Source organism: Vombatus ursinus, unplaced genomic scaffold, assembly GCF_900497805.2.
Source record: "Vombatus ursinus unplaced genomic scaffold, bare-nosed wombat genome assembly UNPS02001287.1, whole genome shotgun sequence".
Lineage (NCBI taxonomy): Eukaryota > Metazoa > Chordata > Mammalia > Diprotodontia > Vombatidae > Vombatus > Vombatus ursinus.
This window is the reverse complement of record NW_020941065.1, coordinates 2,835,550-2,842,897: the sequence shown is the minus strand read 5'-3', so window position 1 is coordinate 2,842,897 and position 7,348 is coordinate 2,835,550. Positions and strand designations below refer to the sequence as shown.

Genomic DNA, 7,348 nt, shown 5'->3' with positions numbered 1-7,348 from the left:
AGGAAATGAAGTTTTGATGATAGTCATAGAACGTCAGAGTTAGGAGGGGCTTTAAAATACAGAATGTCAAGGCTGGGGAGGGCCTTAGAACTGAGAATGTCAGAACCTGGAGTGCTCTGAGAGCAGAAAATGTCAGATCTTGGAGAGACTACTTAGAATGTGGAATGTCAGAACCTGGAGAGGCCTATAGAAGAGGGATTTGTCAGAGCTGGGAGGGGCCTTAGAACAGGGAATGTCAGAGCTAGGAGGAGACTTAGAGCAGAAGATGTCAGGGTTGGGGTTACAGCTCATCTAGTCCAACCCCTTTAATTTTGCAGAAGCTTGCTTTAAACTTCCTTCTCCTGTCCTTAGAAATCCAGACAACCCCAAGACCCTCCTAGATTCTCTGATCTTCCTTTGGAAAGGCTGCTTGACTGTCCTGACAGAAGAGGTCCTGATCTGCTTTCCATCGATAATGCTGGAGAAGAATTGAAGGGTTATTTCCCCATGTGGCAGAGTCCCTCCCCCACCCTACAGAACACTGGTTGATGATAGAATAGAGGTCAACAACATCCCCCAAATCGAAATCATCTTTCCAGATAAAGAAGGATTGATCTACAATGCAGCTTTCTAGCCTACAGGATAGATTGCCTTTCCAACCCCCTGCTTCCTAACATTACAAGGAATTTTTCACTTAGGAATTTCACTGGAGTCCTGTCCTGTAGCATTCGTTGACAGCCAGCCCATTCCCAAATGGCAAAAGCAATGTACAGACCACCTGATGGGCGTCTACACGCCTTTGTATCAAGCAGACAGCTCCTGTTCATTCCTCCCATCCCAGCCTCACTCCCAAACCTGCATCCCAACCTCCCAGGTGGGGTAGCTGGGACCCCATCCTCAGACTTTTTGCAATATGACTCCAGGCAATTCACTTCTGAGAGACTCAGTTCCTACCTCAGAGGATAATGGGATAATAATAGCACCTCCCTCCCTAGGCTACTGAGATAATGAATGGGTGCGATGCATTTTTTTTTTTTTTTGCCTTTTAAAGAGAATTCTATTTTGAGTGGTTTTTACAAACTGTTGCAATATGAAAGTCATTTGTTTCATAGAAATTAGAAATAGAAATTTCAGAGAAAGCTGTTTTGATATATACACTGAAGTAACCCCAAAATGTATTTCAGAGCTCACAGAGCTTAAAAAGAGTAAAGATTATATGCAACCAGACAAAAACTATTTCTGCATTTCCTGTTTCCTGTTCAGACTGTGTTGCTTACCACACTAGATCTCTGCATTTAAGGAAATGTAAAGATCATTTTGTTTGGAACTTAAGACACACCAGAACATACAGTATTTACAAAAAACAAAAACAAAAAAACTCTTCTTGTTGCTTAATCGTTTCAGACTCTTTCTGACCCTATTTAGAGTTTTCTTGGCAAAGATACTGAAGTGGTTCTCCATTTCCTTCTCCAACTCATTTTACAGATGAGGAAACTGAGGCAGACAGGGTGAAGTGACTTGCCCAGGGTCACACTGTGTCTGAGGCTGGATTTTAACTCAGGTCTTCCTCACTCCAGGCTTGCAGCTCTATCCACTGTACCGTCTAGCTATCTCCAAGACGTACATATGCAGCTGTAATCATTTTGCCAGCAAAATGCTTTGCCATCTTCCATACAATGCATTTACTGAGGCATTGGCTGCAGCGATTGAGAGACATTTCACATACACCTTGCCCTGAGCTGAATTTTTGTCTCCTCCGTGTTTGTTACATTCTTCAATTATATCTCCGTATCCCAGCTGAGTTCCTCTTCCGTCAGAGGGTTAAACACTTTGGAAATCTGGAAACATTGTGTTGTAAGAATCTGCACAGAGAAGGCTGCTGCTAGAGCCGGAAAGTCGCTCAGTTGATTGGGGAAGTCTGGTTTGTAAATCTCCTGCAGTTCCAAATGCGAAAGATCCACTCATTTGCAAAGCCTGTTGGGCCTCTGGAGGAATGTGTAAACCTGTCCTTCTGCTAGTCTTGCCATGAACTGGACACAACCAGCAAGGGCTCCTGCAGTCTCTAGCCCCTCACTAAATACAAAAATGAACTGGCTCTGGGAGCATCAGTACGGTCAGTAACACGACCAATTTTCCTGGGCCTGCCTGCTCATTCAAACCCATTCGGCTATTCCAACGCCTTTTCGGCCCTTTCCGAATCTGAAAACGTAAGAAATCTACATATCCCTTAGATCGACCAGTTTCACCATCCATCATCACGGGAATGCTTTCAATCCTGTCAAAAGGCTGAATGACTTCCCGAAGCATATCTTCAGTTATGTTAAAATCGAATGATCTTACTTAAAGTCTCAGGGGCCAGAACGTCCCTTCTTTAGGTTACTGGCCATCGTGTTATTGGCCTCTTCTTTTCTGCTTGGGAGGCCAGTACCACGAAAGGCGTTCCTAATCCTATTGCTAAAGGCACTGAGCTAACGTCAACGAATTCCACACAAGCAGGTCATTCGGACCTCGAATTTCTATCAGAAATCATCGCTACATCGCAGACCTTTCCTGCGATAGGAAAAAAAAAAGGAAAAAAAATCTCTTGGTCTCATTCTTGCTGCCAGTTGCATGCAGAACATCTCTGTCCTCTGGAGTAAGATTATCAATAGGTTCCCTTCATTTGATGCTGGGAAGGCAACCCGACCTTTTCAAGGACGGCGCGGTTAGATTTTGGTCCTGAGCAGTCTTCGATAGAATCTCTAAGGGGGCCTTTGGGAAAGACTTGGTGTTCGTTCTTTGCTGTGGCTACGCTTCCGTTCCCGGCTCTTTTTCCTCTCCCGGTCTTTGCCTCGGTTCCGTTCCTTACTTTTGCTCCTCTTTCGGTCGTGACTTGCATTCTTGCACTCGGTTTGTTTTTGTTTTGTTTTCTTTTCTTGCTACACTCTTCACAGCCCTTAACGCGGTTCAGATATTCTCATCCTCAGAAGAAGCCTCAAGCATTGCTTGAATATCAACACCGTCTGCCATTCTTTCAGAACTACTGTGCGGGCTTCTGTGCAGTTGGGGTGCTCGCGTCTCTGGGGTGCTAGCGTCTCTGGGAGGCGATGCCCCTGCGGCTGCGGCCTGGGCCCAGGTCGCGGTTCCTCCTGCCCACCAGTCCTGCCCAGAGTTTTGGGCTGTGAGGGCAGCACAGCCGGAGCTGAGCGAAAAGGGAATAATGGGATTAGAAGAGCCGGGGAGGGTGAGGCAGGGCGGCGGCGGCAAATCCATGGCCAACCGCGCGACAGTGACTAAAGATCTCTGAAATGCAGCCGCTGTGTTCCCAGTCACTCAATCACACTTATGAACACACATACATACACATACACGCGCGCGCGGCCGCGCGGCGCGCCTGTAATGCATTTTGAAACCCGAAAGTGCTACAGACAGGGTGAGCTTTTACTCTTGTGGAGGAGAACCCCTGGAGACGGGAAACCCCAGCCCTGGTTTCAGGAGACGCACCACACTCTAGCTGGGTGACCCTGGGTAAATCACAACCTCTCTGGTCCCAGAACTAGTTGTAGGAGACACACCACACACTAGCTGGGTGACTTTGGGTAAATCATAATCTCTCTGGCCTTAGAGTTCTAAAATTTGGAAGGAAGGGATTGTTCAAAGAGACCAGCAACACCCCTTCCAGCTCTAAATTTAGGAACCTAACGGCCCTGCCTTAAGTGAATTCCCTGATCAATCCATGTTTCCTGGGCTTCATAATGACTTCCTCAAGGTCAGGGACTGTTTTTTTTTCTTTCCTTTTTTTTTTTTTTTTTTTGCACCTCCATAAATGCTTGTTGACAGATTGATTGAGCACATCGTCCTGAAGTTATGTATCCTGGGTCACTCAGAATGAAATTCACAAAATCCCACCCGGGAAGGGATCTCAGAGACTTTAGAAGGGACCTCTACTCTTGCATGTATATGAGCGGGCATGCTTTCCAGCACACACCTGACAAGTGATCATACAGCTTGTTTGAAGATGGGGAGGAGTGTCACCAGATTAGTCAGAAGCAGCCCTTTCCACCTTGGGGCAACTCTAATCCTTCGAAACTTCTCCCTCTATTGAGTTTACATCTGCCTCCTGGCAAAATTTGTCCCCACCCACTGCTCTTATTATTATTTTTTTTTTGTCTGTGAAGTCCAGTAGGATAAAACACCGTTTCTATTCGTATTTCATCTGCCCCTCCTTGCCCCAAATGGATTGTAAACCTCCCGGAAGGTAGGAGTTGCTCTTATCTGCTCTAATACACTGCAGCGCTTAATCAATGCTAATTGAATCCATAAATTTAAGATTACGTACTATGGACCAGGCACTGTGTGAGGACCTGGGAATATAAAAATAAAAACAAAACAAGCGCTGTCCTCGAAGAGCTTACATTCTTTTGGGGGAAATGACATGTACGAAGATGAATACATGATTCAACAAGCATTAATTATGCGTCCACTACGTATTAGGAACTGTGCTAAGTGCTGGGGATAAAAAAAGCAAAACTGAGATTACATAGTGAGGGAGGAGGGAGAAAAGATACAATATTTGTACATAAAAGGGTGTGGGGGTGTATCACACAGTTGCTAAGACTTCTTTGGTAAAGAATTGTCCGTGAGGAAGATCCCTGTACCAACGCACCTGTTCGGCAACATGACTTTTGGCCTTAGAAAGTTGCCTGGGACACTTAGTGAGGTTAATTGACTTTCCGAGAGTCTCACACAGGCAGGATGAGTTAGAGACGGGATTCGCACCCAGGTGTTCCTCATTCTGAAAGGCCGGTCCCTCCGCCTCCAAAAATGGGTAAATACAAGGCAACTGAGCGAGTTGGGGTGGAGTAAGGGCGGTCACTGTAGGCTAAAGTGCTCAGCAAAGGCGTAGGTGGAGGCATATGAAAGGAGCTTTCAAGGCAGTTAGAAGATGGATGGTTGGATGGGTGGGTGGATGGGTAGATGGATGGATGAGTGGATGGATGGTTGGAGGGATGAGTGGATGGGTGGATGTATGGATGAGTAAATGGGTGGATCATAGTTGGATGGATGGATGATCATAGTTAAGGTGTGTGAATGGCTTTGACACCCTATTAAAAAGAAAAAAAAAAGACTATTCTCGTTCATTATTAGTGTCTTCCCACCCTAGAGGACTCGTGAACAGTTCCTTCCTCTCCTGCCCCACCCCCAGTTCAATAAATTCTGGGCCAGGAGCCATTGTCACTACCAGGGGAGTGTGTCGGGCTGCTTTCTCACTTCAAAGTCGCTCACCTGTCAGTGGGAGGGATCGGCTCATTTAGGAATGGAAGCTGGCTGCTCGTTCGGGAGCTGGGGGCGTCCTAGGCCTTTCCCCTGAAGCTTTTATATCATTTTATGAGCAAATGAATCTCCCCTTCAAACAAGTGGGGCTGCGTTCGGCCTGGTGGAGGCGGCCCGAGCCATCGCAGGGCCCCGGCTCCAGGCTGGCCCGAAGCTTTTTAATCAGAAGAGAATCGGGAGCCCCCGCCTCGTAAAGGAGGCTCCCCGGCGACCCCAGGCTGAGAGTGAGCTCAGCCCCCGGAAAAACCCTCGGGCTTCCCGGAGCCCTGCTGAAGATGAAAGGGGCGAGAGGCTCTGGCTCTGAGCAGCACCTGGCCCCTCTCTCCTGGGGCTCAAGGCGCTGGCCACCAGAGGCGGAAGGTGCGTGGCCCAAAGAGTCAGGGCGCGGCGATGGAAGCTCGGCTCTGTCCATGGTTTGCTGTGTGACCTCGGGTTAGTCTCTCACTCTGTCTGGGCCTGAGTTCCCAGCTTTCAAATGAGACTTGGACTCCGGAAACATCAAGATCATTTCCTGTTCTTTTCCTACGAGCCTGCCTGGGACCAAGTGTGCTTGGAGATGAGTGGATGTTCCCAAGCTAGCTATAAAAACCGGTCCAGAGGTGGGAGGTTGAAGGTCGAAAGGGAAAGAGTGAAAGAGAGCCTGCCTCCCCCCCCCCCTCAATATATCAGGGCCCGACCAAGCTGAGCTCAGGCTTGCAGTGCCCTACTTTCTCCATGTATAAAATGGGCACTGCTAGGGGTAGAACCTTCAAAGTGAGCTTTCCTGGAGGTTCAGGGCAGTGGCTGAGATTCAATTCCTCTCTTAAAGTCTGAGACGTTTTTCAGTTTGATCCCAGCATCCTTGTGTCTCCTTGCTATGTCTGGGTCTCCAAGACCTTGAGGGGCTTGTGTATGTACTGTGTGTATGTCTGTGTATTGTAAAGCCCACCGAAGTTTAAGGTGGACAGTGGTAGGGTGAAGCCCAGTTACTCTATTTCTTCTCCCTCCATGCACTTAACACATATTTAGAAAGAATAGAGCCATTTAAAAATTGTGAATTCCATAATAAATAGTAGCAAACATTTTGAGATATAAAGAACAAGGAAGGAATTGTACAACACTGTCAAGTGGTGGTTTTTTTTAAGAGAGACAGAGGGAGAGAGGAGAGAGAAACAGAGAGAGAGAGAGAGAGAGAGAGAGAGAGACTTAACAAAGTAGTACAAATTGCCCTGTTTGTGTACCTTTCTGTATATTCCTTCTCTTCCTTCAAGTTATTTTCTTGTCTTTTGGGGTTTTTTAATGTCAATTTTATGAATTTGTATTTATATTCTGCCCCTCCCCTCAGTAAATGTTTAAAAAATTAATAAGACCTTCATTATAAACATGCACAGGTCAGCAAAGCAAATTCCCACATTGGCCATGCCCCCAAACATGTGTTTCTTTCTTCACTTTCTTCTCTCTGGCAAGAGATGAGTAGAGGGTTTCGTCTTCAGTATCCTTGGACTGGTTGGTGGTCTGTCATTGCATTAATCAGAGTTCCAAAGTATTTCAAAGTTGTTTTTCTCTAGTATGTTATTGTCATTGTGCAAATTGTTCTCCTAGTTCAGCTCCTCTCTCAGAACTAGCTCAGTGTGGTCTTCCAGGTTTCCTCTAAAACTATTCATTTTGTAATTTCCTTTTTTTAAAATTAATTTATTTTGATTTATCAACAATCACTTCCATATGCTTTTGAGTTTAAATTTTTTCTCCCCCTCCCTCACCCTCTTTCCCCAAGATGGCACACAATCTGATGTACGCTACACATATACATTCCTATTAAATATATTTTCACGTTAGTGATGTTGTAAGTAAGAATTAGAACCAACAGGATGAACCATCAGAAAGAGGAAATAAAACTCAACAGAAGAAAAAAAAATAGCAAGTAGTACGCTTTGATCTGCATTCAAACTCCATAGTTCTTTCTTTGGATGTGGATAGTATTTTCCATCAAGAGAACTTTGGAAATGTCTTAGATCTTTGTACATTTTGTAATTTCTTATGGCACAATACTATTCCATTACACTTATTTAACAAAATC

General features: G+C 45.6%; 1 pseudogene; it reads right to left on the bottom strand.

Annotated features, from left to right (window-relative positions):
• Nucleotides 1-1,582: 1,582 nt before the first annotated feature.
• LOC114043191 lies at nucleotides 1,583-2,988 on the bottom strand (annotated as a pseudogene).
• Between the last annotated feature and the right edge of the window lie 4,360 nt (nucleotides 2,989-7,348).